This window comes from Falco punctatus, assembly GCF_963210335.1.
Source record: "Falco punctatus genome assembly, chromosome: 2".
NCBI classification, from domain to species: Eukaryota; Metazoa; Chordata; class Aves; order Falconiformes; family Falconidae; genus Falco; species Falco punctatus.
Window position 1 is genome coordinate 68372816 of NC_137581.1, and position 12120 is coordinate 68384935.

Below are 12120 nucleotides of genomic sequence, written 5' to 3' on the forward strand. Positions count from 1 at the left end.
CAGTTCTTCATGAAGATGCTTGGATTTATGAAGTGGTTACCCATAGGAATATTTCCTTCCAATTCTACTGTCTCATGACTGATACTCAAAATCTGTCTCATTTTCAATTCAGTGTCAATAAACAGGTAAGACTAATTCTTCGGGTGATCAGTATGAACTCTTCTGTGCTGCTGTCATAATTGAGGGCTACATGCTCTGTGAAACCTATAGAATCAACTGTGTCTCCTTGTCAAATTCAGATATGAAATGAGGGTAACCTGTTCAATGACAATACACATTAGTAACCATATTAAAAAGCATACCTCAGTTCAACATGGGCAATAGTTTGGCTCCAATTTGGGCTTAGAGAAAAAGCTGAAGGAGTTGGCATACAATATGGGGCTCTGGTATTAAAATTGCTACAAACATTTTTAGAAATGTTGCTGTGTTGACCGATTTAGACAAACTGGATAAATATTTGTTAGACATTACAGAGCCATCATTATTTTAACAGTGGTAAATAGCCTCATTTTAATGCACTTGAAAATGTTGCCTTGTACATTGATTGAGGAACTAACAAGAACATTTGAAACAAAGCACAGATCGACATCACAGTGATTTTCATTAAAAGTGAGATGATTTGTTTAGATGTGCCACTGTGAATGTTAAAAAGCAGCACAGAACAATTGAACATAAACTTTACTATCATTGTGCAGTAGCTTTACCTGCTAAAACATTAGGATTTTTAAATGCTCAGCCTACACACAGCATGAGAACTGAATGCTCAACTATCTCCTACCCTTCCAATCCTGCCTGCTTTCAAGGCTCATTTACAGTCTCCTTGTCCTTCCAGGATAAAGTCTTCTCTCTACTGTTTTCATTCCATCTCTCCTTTTTAATTCCTTTATTGTCTTCTACTGCACTTTTTCTCCAAAGCCTTTGAATTCTATGTTCTCTTTCCAAAATCCTTTGCTTCTAATACTTTTGCACGCTTTCTTTCCCTTATTTTTTGCCCCTCAGCCATTTCTTGGTGGTTTGTAGTCCTTATTCTCAAAGTAAGAACTCCAAACCTAGAAAAGCAAGGAACCCTAAAAGCATGTTTAGAGATGGGGGTGGCATCACTGTAGTTTCCAAGTTTAAAAAACACAGATGAAAACTATAGATCCACTGGGGTCAGTGGAAGCTTTGCCATAAATTTCAGTAAGACTATGATATCACTTGGTATGATAATAGTTTGACTTAAGTCAAGATCCTTACAGTCTAGATCACAACTAAGCATTTTCTGTCATACCAGATGTTAAACTTTGTTCATCTGAATATCTCAACACAGTCAGAGTTACAGTAACGAAGTAGGAGTTTAACCTCATAGTCTACCTCTGATGCCTTTCAGGATGCTTTCTTAATGACCTCTAACACAAAAGATACGATGAAAATTAATCTGAGTAACAGTTAATCAGGTAAAGGTTTCATGATTTAACGTAAGTAAGCCTATAAGGTGAACTTTTATATTTAGCCAGATATTCCGTACACACTGTTTTCTCTTTTAAGGTAATTGGATCTGAAGTTTTTTGGATTTGCTTAAGAGTGTTCTGAGAAGTTTTCTCTCCCTTTATAAATTTAAGTTTCTAATTAAGAAATGACCCTACTGTCAGTACTCAAATGCATAAAGCATTAAGTGCCATGGAAAAGCCTATAAATAAATAATATTTTGTTTCATTTTTAGTGCTTGAAGGCTCCTTGTATTTAAATGTTTCCAGTAAATTATACAAAATATTAGCTTAGCTTAGCTGCAAACTCAAAATGCTTGTTTTTGATAAAGTCACTTTTTCAGTTCATTTCTCTTTTGTTAACACAAGATATTTTAAGAAGTTCATTTGCTGCAGCCAAAATTAAAGGCTATTTTACAATTCTTATTTTTGTGGGATTCAAAAAGTCTTCTGTTTCAAGATAAGATGAAAGGGAAGCAGAGGTGCTGGATAAGAATTATGATGTAAAAGTAGGTCTCTATAAAACCTACTAGTATTTGCTGAATCTTTTCCTTTCCTCAGAGTAAACATCTTTTGTCATAGTTGTGACAAACTTAAGAACCACTGCAGATAACTAGAAATTTCACTTTTTAGTGCCTGCATTTACCCAAAAGCTTCTGCCAGGTCTACCTACAAATGAAAGCACATAGTTATAACTACATTTATAATATATCACACCACCAGGATGAGATGAATGTAAATTCTAGTACCCATGGAATATCATGTATAATTTTCATTAAATCATTATTCACAAAGCTGAACAAGTAAAAAAGTTCCTTCATGAAATTAATACACCCTCATATTTGGAACTAAGCTTCTAAATTTATTTGTTCAGGAAGAATATTTTCTGTTGGAGTCAAAGGAAAGAATTATTCTTTCTCTTTGGTTGTGTCAGAAAATATTGGACTAATAATACAAAGTGACATGCAAATGCAAGAAATAAAATTGAATGTGTTTGCAGTAGAGTCAAGTTCCAGGAAAACATGTATTTCACTGTGATAGAGGAAAACTAACAAACAGAGAATGGAATGTTTGATTCAACTGTACATCACACAGTCTTTAAAAAAGTTATGTGTTAAACCCACATTTTTTAAATGTCAATGACTTATTTCCCTTTGCCAGTTTGACATGATTAGCTATAATGCATTTGCAGAATGCCACTGAATGGCAGAAATCTGCTGACCCTTGGGGTAAACAGAACAGCCATTACTCTAAGATGTAATGATCCAAACCATAACTGGTTTATTCCATGATTTCGACTGGAGTAGACTCTGTGTATTTCATTCCCTTTCAACACACTAAAATTGCACCTGTTTAATTGTGTTGTTACTGGATTGGATGTCGTTTCACTGGTTAAAACTCTTTTCCACTTAATATGGAGTCTGCGTGAGACATTCAGAGCCCTTGCAAGCCAGACTGACAATTGTTGTTTTGGACCTGATCAAAGGATGGTCAGGCAGAGGAGCTGCACCAATTTCACTGAAATAGCTTTTAACCAATATAAGGCTAATGTTATCACTGTTATGAGCAGGCAAAATATAGACGTAGATGCATGTTACTCCTCCCTTCCTCTCCTTCTGTCTTATATGGGTATGCTACAGACTGACCGAAAAACACGTATGCAGATGCACAGAGGTCAGTTGTGTCCCATTTTGTGATTTTGAAAGTCTTCCTGTTCATTCCTCCCCAAAACCAGGGAAGGCTATCTCCTCCTTGCACTTTGTTCTGATTTTTACTTCACTGGAGTAAAACAAGAGCAATGCCATCAAAGAAAATGGATTTCAGTTAAAAGCTCATATTGCTTCAGATCTTCAGGGCTTCATCAAGCTGTGCCTGCCCCTTCATGACAAGAGTTGAGAGCAAAGGTTCACTTCTACCATTACTCCTTCCTGATTACCAGAAACTTGTTCAAGCAAGAGTAGGGCTATTTTAATTGTAAGGCCATTAGTGGACCCTGGTATAGAGCCCTGTGCTTCTCTTGGTTGTACACTGCGCACTCAAAATAGATTTTAGTATTTCTTTGAGCAACATGGGAGACAGAGCCTTCTTCATGACGTTAAGAAAATCCAGGCTGCCTGATCTGTGCCATGATGTGAGCAAGGGGAGGTTCATGCAGATGCATGGCAAGTATGAATCCATCCTGCTACACCAGATGAAATGTAACTTCAGAGGTAATACAAGCTGAGAGTAGATTTTCTGTTCAGCAGAAAAAAGGGTCATGGGCACAAGCTTTACATCTCAGGACTTCTGATCTGTATCCATCAAGCATAGCCTAAGAAGGTTGGTCCCAAAGTTCAGTTTTAAATACTACGGACCAAACACTGTTTTGTTTACACCAATGTAAATGCAAGCATTTTGGTGGTCTCAACTGCATAACTTAAGAATCAGTACTGTAATAAAGGGGGTCAGCACTTACCAGAATGGAGCCACTTCTCCCAGCATTTCAGCAGCAACTGCTTTAAAATCTGTGGAGTTATACCAGTCTAAAGTCCACAGAAGGAAAAGCATCATAATCAGCCCCTTATTGCTCATAATAATTTTCAAATGCATTCCTAAACTTTGTGTAGGGTCTCTCAATGCCAGTATAGCTTGTCAACAACATTTTGGGACATATGTGACAACAAATGTTTAAACAGGTCTTTCCATACAACAGAGGCACTAAAAAACAGTACGTCCTTGCAAGAATTCTCTCCTGTATTTTAAATCCAAGAATCTTAATCCTCCTTTCAAAGCAGGGTATATCAGAACAACTCAGCTGATGTCAAAGAGGTTACACCAGGGTAAATCTTGTGTAATCTATCAAACAAATCAAATTCAGAGGGTCTATGATCTTCCCATGTATTTCATATTATTATTTGATATGTGTATGTTGAAAAGAAAATAAAAATCCTTATAAACCCCAAGGCGGAGTGCATTCTCGGTTTCAAAATGCAGTTTCAAAAAGGTATTTAGCCATTTACTTTGAAAAGCAATTAAAATATCCGGTGGAATATTTATGACTCAATTAAACATTTAAAATATTGAAAAAGCTTAGTAATTATATCCTCGGTTTAAACACTAAATATGGCTATGTCAGAAAATACCTGCAGTCTCTATAGATTCCTGACAGGATTTGTTTTTCACTTTTGGTGAAAAAGCTATTCTTTGTAAAATATTCCCACACATGCCTAAGTTTATTTCTCAAAGCAATACCACAAAGGATATGACCTCTTTACTCCTAGTAACCTTTCATGGTGCTGAATTGACTTGGACATTGGTGCCAGTCAACACAGCTTGATTTGCTATGGTAAGAATAAGATTATATCTAACAGACTATGTCATTTCCAGGTTCAATAGGCACAGATTTAAAACTAGTCCTCTCTTTGACCCTCTGGATTCTCTTGAACTATTGCACCTTCTTTGACAATGTTTGTGAATGAATGAATTCATGACGACTCAAGGTTATTTTAATGATAATGGCAACGTACTCACAAAGGAAAAAGGAAAAGGCTAGTAGTACTGGCACTAGTGCTTCTTCACCACAGCCGACTTCCTTTTTGACAGACTGACTGTGGAGTGAATTCCTGTTTATGGTCAAAGGCTGAAAGCTGTTGTGTGTCTGCAGCAGCGCCGCTGCTACTGATCTGTGAACATGACATGCCTGATAATATTGCATTGCCATGGCAACAACAAACACGGGGCAAAATTCTATTAGCTGGAGTGACTCACTGAGTCAAACAGATAATGTGATGGGCCTGGCCAACTGCCCAACAAAGGCTTATGTGAAAGTTGTGATGAATTAACTTTGCCTTGTTATGTCTGGTTTTTGTATAAATTCTCCTCTCGCTACTTATTAAGTCCTCATATTTCTGGTGGTTGCTCAATATATATATATTGCTGGGAAATATTTCGGCAGCAATTAGGCGGTCTGATGCCTAATATAGGGCTTACGCTGCTTTGTTTTATTAGAGGCACATTTTTTTCTTTTCGGCCTTTTTCTTAATTTCTCTGCAGGTGATTTATATGGAAAGAGAAGTGCATTGTTTCTGGGAAAAAAAGAGCCCCATCCCCTCCAAAATATTTGACAGTGTCTGAGAGGTGGGTGTGGCTTGGCACAGCACTGCGTTTGCTTATACATTCATGCGAGCTTCTCTTTTAAATAAATGTTCCACAGAGCTGCTCTCTAATCAGTATGAGAGAGTAAAAAAATTCTACCAGGTATCACCTGGACCTCACTTCCCTTATTTTAGATAGCTCCTACTTCATTAACTGTAGCTGAAATGAGGGGCGGGGGCGGGGGGGGGGGGGGGGGGGGAGCGGTTTATATGTTCTCTTTCATCACGATAGAAGTCAGAAGTGGTATCCCTGACTCCCGATAGTTTCAGAGGAGCGATTAATAACAGGCAGCTATCCAGGTATCTGCCCATGGACCTTCACCATCACTTTGAACGTGCGAATATCCAAGGCAATAGAGTCAAACCACAGCTGTCAGCCACCAAAAAGGAATATTTACCCAGAAAATAGGTGAGTGGCCTTGCCTTCCCGTAGCATCCCTGGTGAACCCCTTCTGCAGAGAAGTTCCCATATGAAAGGACAAAAGGTCCGAGCAGCGCCTAAGGTCAGAAAGTAAAGAAAATCAATATATGAGACCAAAAGACAGCAGGGGGCAGAGTACTTGCAGCCCTTCACCCCTGGAAGTGAAATGCCCAAATAAAGGACTCCAAAATATTGAGATTTAGTGGTTCAGCACAGGTCTGAGCAGGGGAGCTTGCAGTTGTGGTACATGTGGAGCAGGGTACCAGCTCAAAACAGAAAAAAAAAAGTCCACTAAAACAAAGAATACACTAGTTTTCATGTTCAAGGGCCATGTTTTCCTCTTTGTGTGTGTGTCAGGGGGGGAGGGGGACACAACCCTGCAGAAAAGGGCAAAAGAGAAGAAAAGCAACCATCTTTATGTTATCATCCTGAGTTTAGTGTGTTTAGGGTTTGAAGTGATACCCCATCACTTCCATGTTCACACATACCTCCCCACCCCCACCCACCCCCCGCCAAGGTCAGACAGTGAGACTCCCTGCATTTGGAGGACATGAACATGGAAGGTCATATTTCCGCATGAATTTCTCATTCTCCTTCTTATTTTTTGTCCTTTTCAGTCTGCATCCTAGAGATCTCTTATTAGGTCATACTGCTAGGATTTTCCTGAGGCATAGTTAAGGCTGCCACAAGACCTCCCATGCAGAGAAGTTCCCTGGTTTGTATGGGGAGCTGTGAGAAGGTTAAACATACCATGAACTTTCTGGGATGAAGTCTGGTCTCCTGGCTTATCCATCTTTTGCTGCTCCACTCTTCCTGACAAAAGGAGGATGCTTTGCAGGATGTAAAAAAAAAAAGGTGGTATAACCATGGAAAATAGCATTGCCTTGTTGACAAAATGGTGAGAACTACACATTTAAGATTAATTTTAGTATTCAGATGGGATGATATTTTCTGGCTTTAGACTACAAAAGGACCTGAATTGTACTTGTGGCACACTTACTTGAGGTTTCAGCTTTAGTTGTCATTGTCTCCTGATCTAGTTGTGAATTTTAAGGCAAAACCCAAAGAGACTAGCCTACATAATTTATTCACCATTCTTACCAGAGACTCCTTGCACCAAGGCCATCACTTTTGTTTGACCTAGAACCTGCCTTCAAGAAAAAATACCCAATCTTGATTTGAAAACTTAACATGACAGTGAATGCATGACTTTCTAAGCAAGCTGTTTAATTACTCTTCTTTAGAAATAAGCACTTTCCAGGACTATAAGGTTTCTTCTAAAACTGTGCCACTCCCCAAGGAGTGTAATTTAAAATAGCCATTTTATCTGACCTGTTGAATAATTTGCTGGAAAGTGTCCTTTCTGCCTTACGGCTCAGAGTCTGAGAAATATATCACAGTTATTTTGCAAACATAGATTACATTAAATTATAACTATTTTTCCTATTAAAAACAACTATATAACTTCAACTTCACTCCAAGCTGTTAGATAATGATCTTATCTAGGTCACAAATGTGCTGAAATAAAGTAGCCAGAGAAGAGTTTGTTTGAACTGCTCCTTCTTCCTCTAGGCTGAGAGATAAATGCATCAAAAGGAAAGTTCCAGCAATTCTAAGAGAGTCTCTCCCTTCCATCCCCACCTGCAGGCTCACCAGGGAATTTGCAAGTGATCCTAAAAATGTGTCTTCCTGGATTAAAAGCACCCCAGCAGAGGAGGGTTAATAATTAAGACCTTGATCATTCTATTCAGAGACCTACAACAGCATCAGGCAGGGTTCTGAACTGTGGTGGGTTTTTTTAAAAAATATAATTAATACACTTTTCACGCATCTTAAATATTGGTTTAGCTAGCGCCTTATTTTGCTTAGTCCCTGAATCACAGAAGCTACTGCTCCATTGCAACAGGAGACTAAGGGCTCAGTGCTTTTGGCAGATCCCATTAATTAACTGTGGGGACTGCTTTTAATCCAGAATTCTCTGCCTGCTTCTGCTGCCATCCTGGTCCTGCTCTTGTGAAAGCATTGCCGACATTTAATTAAGTTGATACAGTGAAGACAGCTTCCATAGCTCTCCTAGGAAGCTACAGCTCCCGGACAGTAGTTTGGTTACCTGGATGGAAAACCTATTTGGTTACCTTAGTTATACAAGCTATTAAAGATTTTTTTTTTTTTCTCTAACAAAATATAATCCTGGTTTTAAACAAACAAACAACTATTGAAAATCTCTGAGCTGTTCCCCTTCAGAAATACCCATCTAATGAAAACAAAAGCATAGCCATAGTATTGGACTATTTTCTAATCAGTAAATGATTACCCAGCTGCAGTGTGTAAGAGGTAAGTACATGTAGGTGGCCTACATTAACCAGAAATAGCCAGAGGCACTGCTGTCACAGAATTACCACCATACCTGGTTTCGTTGTTCAGTGAGCAAATGCCAAAACCCCACATTTATACAGTGAATTTAAGGTATCTCCTTTCCAAAACAAGACTAGGAACAGCCTGGTTTTTGTGGATTCTTTTTTTCATGCAGCTATTATCTATTCAAACTTGCTTTGTGTGAATCAGCTTCAGCCTTGAGCTCATTTTGTTCTCTATTGTCTTTTGGGTGTTCTGGAGTACTTAGAAGAGGCAGCTGGGATTGACTTTAGGAAAGATAATAAAACATGGGTCATGCCACTCCTTCACAGCAAAGTTTGCATTTTACAGAAGCAAGGGCACAGTGCACCACACCTGGAAGGACTGGGAGGGGAATTGTTTAGCTTTTTGACAGATATCCTGTTTTGTGAGATATACAAAGGGTATGGTGAGGGAGAGAGTCAGAAATTTATCCCTTTTTTATATATAATTAGAGAAATTGCTTTGTTGAAGAGCACGTATGCATAACCAGGATGTGTTGCAAAGTTACACTGAAACAAAGCTACAGGATGCACAACCAAGCACAATGGAAGGAGGAGAGAGAGCCTTCCTTACAGATCCTCCTCCAAGTATTTCACTAGACCTATGATGCCAGGTAGAGGAGCAGCAGCTACCACCCTTGCTGTTGGTGTCGTCACTACAGTGTCCAGTGTCACTTGGGGATGCATCAGCAAATTAATGGTTTCTGAAGCTCAGCTGCAGGGATCTAGTGCTGGTTCACATCCTGCCCCCCTTGTGTGAGGGCATTATCACCCTGTCCATTTTTTGGCCATAGGTGCATCACCCTGACTAGATTTTTCTTTTGACCATGACTGGTAAATGCAAGGCTGAATGCCTGCTGGCTCCATGCAAGCGGCTGCATTTGACCGGGTGCAGCCTCCCACCCTGGGGCACGGGTGACCAGCAGGCCAGCTCTGAATAACAGCCTCAAATAGTTTAAACAAACTAAGTTGTTTCAACTCTTTAGCATTTACCCCAATTTTAATCCAAGCACCCCTGTTTGAACTTCTCAGGTGGGTGCTTTTTGTCTTTATGGTTTTTTTTCATTCTTGGAATCTAACCCTGATAGAAGAAGACTCATGAAAAGACATGACAAAAGCTGTTCTTAAATTGTCCAACCAGGCAAAAAAAATCAGGCAACAGACTTTTGTACACAATGTTTGCAGTCTTGCCTAAGTAGGAATGCTGGAGCAGTTTTTGAATAAGTTTCTGAATGCCTGAGACTTATTTGAACACAATGTGAATGCTAAGCTACATGCAGTTTGCCCATCAGTAGGTGAGAAGGATCTAAAAGAGAATAATTCAAAGCATAATTAAGAAACAAAAAGTTTCTGTTAATCAGTTTACCTCCCCCTTACTGCAGGTTACATTTTCCCTAGCTGTTAATTAAGCTTTGCCAAAGTTACTAATCTTGATGAACTTTTGGTAGTAGGGAAGCATAAGGTTACTTGCTATGTTTTTTCATGTATACTGTCTGAATAAGCTCAGACAAGTTCATTCCTTCTGATCCTTTTCTGCTTCTTGTTTGGATGCACACACATCCCTGGAAATTAATTATGCTGGAAGATAGCAAAACACTGGGCTGAAGTACATTGGTTTGGTATGTTATATAGGATGTCAACAAATCAGATTTACATGCGGCAAAACATGCCTAGAGCAATGTTTTAATATACTCCTTTTTTCTGAATTTCACAAATTGTATGTTTTCCATTTTTTAATTAATAAATTATCAGGGATGCTCATGAAAGCCAGAGAGTAATAGCATTGCCTAAAACTAGACACAGCGTTGATTAGACATAGCTCCTGTTTCTCATGCCTGTCAGACAATCTACCTGCTGCTAAAGGGAGCCTGCCCTCGTTAACCCACTTGGAAGTTGTGCTGGGGCACATACACGGCTGAGCTGAACTGCGACAGATTATGCAGTCCTTCGGTGTGTTTTGAACAGTCAGTATGGGGCAGAAACTCTCTTTTCTTTACCGGTTCAGTCCTTCTTCCTTAGGATTCCGATTTGTGCCTGGGACTCCTATGTGACACAAGAGCAAGATCAACAAAGCAGCTGCCTAAAAAGCAATCAAACTTTTATAATTTAAGCTGTGTTCCGACCCAGTTCTCAGAGATAAGCTGTTATCACACTAAACCCTGGTGCCAGCCCAATTTCAGAAAATTTCCATCTTCTCTATTTTTAACTTAAATATAGTTAGAAAGATGACGTTATTTTAAATTAAATACATTTGAAATATATAAATAGAGCAAAGAAGGCGCTGCACCCAGAATAGCTTTACTATACTTGCAAAGTTACATTTTCATTTTAATGAAAAAATAACATTAAATAGATGGTAACATTTGCCTGTTGGAAGATGAGAACAATATAACCACAACATTGTATTATTCAGTGGTAGTAAAAGGAGATTGCCTCCTTGGCTGTCCAGTGTGGTGTCTATTCTGACATCTTCAACAAATAAGAGAGGCCATTGTAGAAGACAGTGAGAGGTTTTCAGATGCAGTAGTCAGGCAAGTCAAGTCACTTCCATCTGTCCAATGCTAGGTTTTTCCCTGACAGAAAAGACCATGAAGAGGACTCAGTATTATACCTAGACAAGGAATAAAGTAGTAGAGCAATTTTTCATGTTCCCAGGAAATCATGCTGCAGAGATCAAAGAAATTCATCCAGTGTGGTACTCAGGTCTCTAATCCAATCTGGTAAAGCCATCTTCAAGTTGCAAAGTGACAAAAAAGACAGATTCGTACACCTAGATTTTTTTATGTCCTTAAGGGAACCTGATTCTTAGAAAATATTGAAAAATTCCTTTTGGAATACTTAATCTGTTTAAGATGACCCTAAAGAAAATCATCCGAATGACTAGAATGCTTTACCTATAACAGGGGTCCTCAAACTTTTTAACCAGGGGGCCGGCCTGTGGATGCAGTGGCAGGCGGCCATCTGTGGCTGCTTGGTTTCCCCCCCCAACCCCCGGTTTGGGGGGTGGTGTGGTGTGTGTCTGTAAATACCGGGACCCTGGGGGGCCGTATCTGGCCCACAGGCCATAGTTTGAGGACCCCTGGCCTATAAGAACATGCTGAATATCAAGTCTGCGATAGATAAGACTGATTGCATTGAAACTTCTTGTATCCTTACACAACTCATGCATTTTGTGTTTACTTGCACAGTTTCAAAACATTTTTTTGCTTTCATTAAAGAATCTGATGGATAAATTTGAGGACATGATCTGCAATGCCTGACTAATGCTCTTCAAGGACCTAATGTCCTAATTCTCTACAAGATGCTGCATTTATTCCTATTTCTTCTTGAGATATACCTTACCATAAAACTACTTTGTAGCTTCTGAGACTTTGATTCTTACCAATCACTTTAAATGTTCCTGAGTACATAGAGGCACCTAGAACTCTACTGCTGACCTGAAACTAAATTTGTAGTTGATCTTGGTATGAGATGATGGAATAGGTTTGAAGGGTAGTAGGAGAACTCTGGTTTCTGCCTGTATTAACAGAAGACTCACCAGGGGTAGATGACAGGAGGATTGTTGTATGGAATATAAACACCAAAGTCTGAAACATAATCCATGAACTAGGAACACACAAGCTATGCAAGCATTTTGTATAAAAGGGATCTGAAAAGCTCGACTTATATGAGGTTTTTGCCCGACAAGCACAATTTCATTCTTG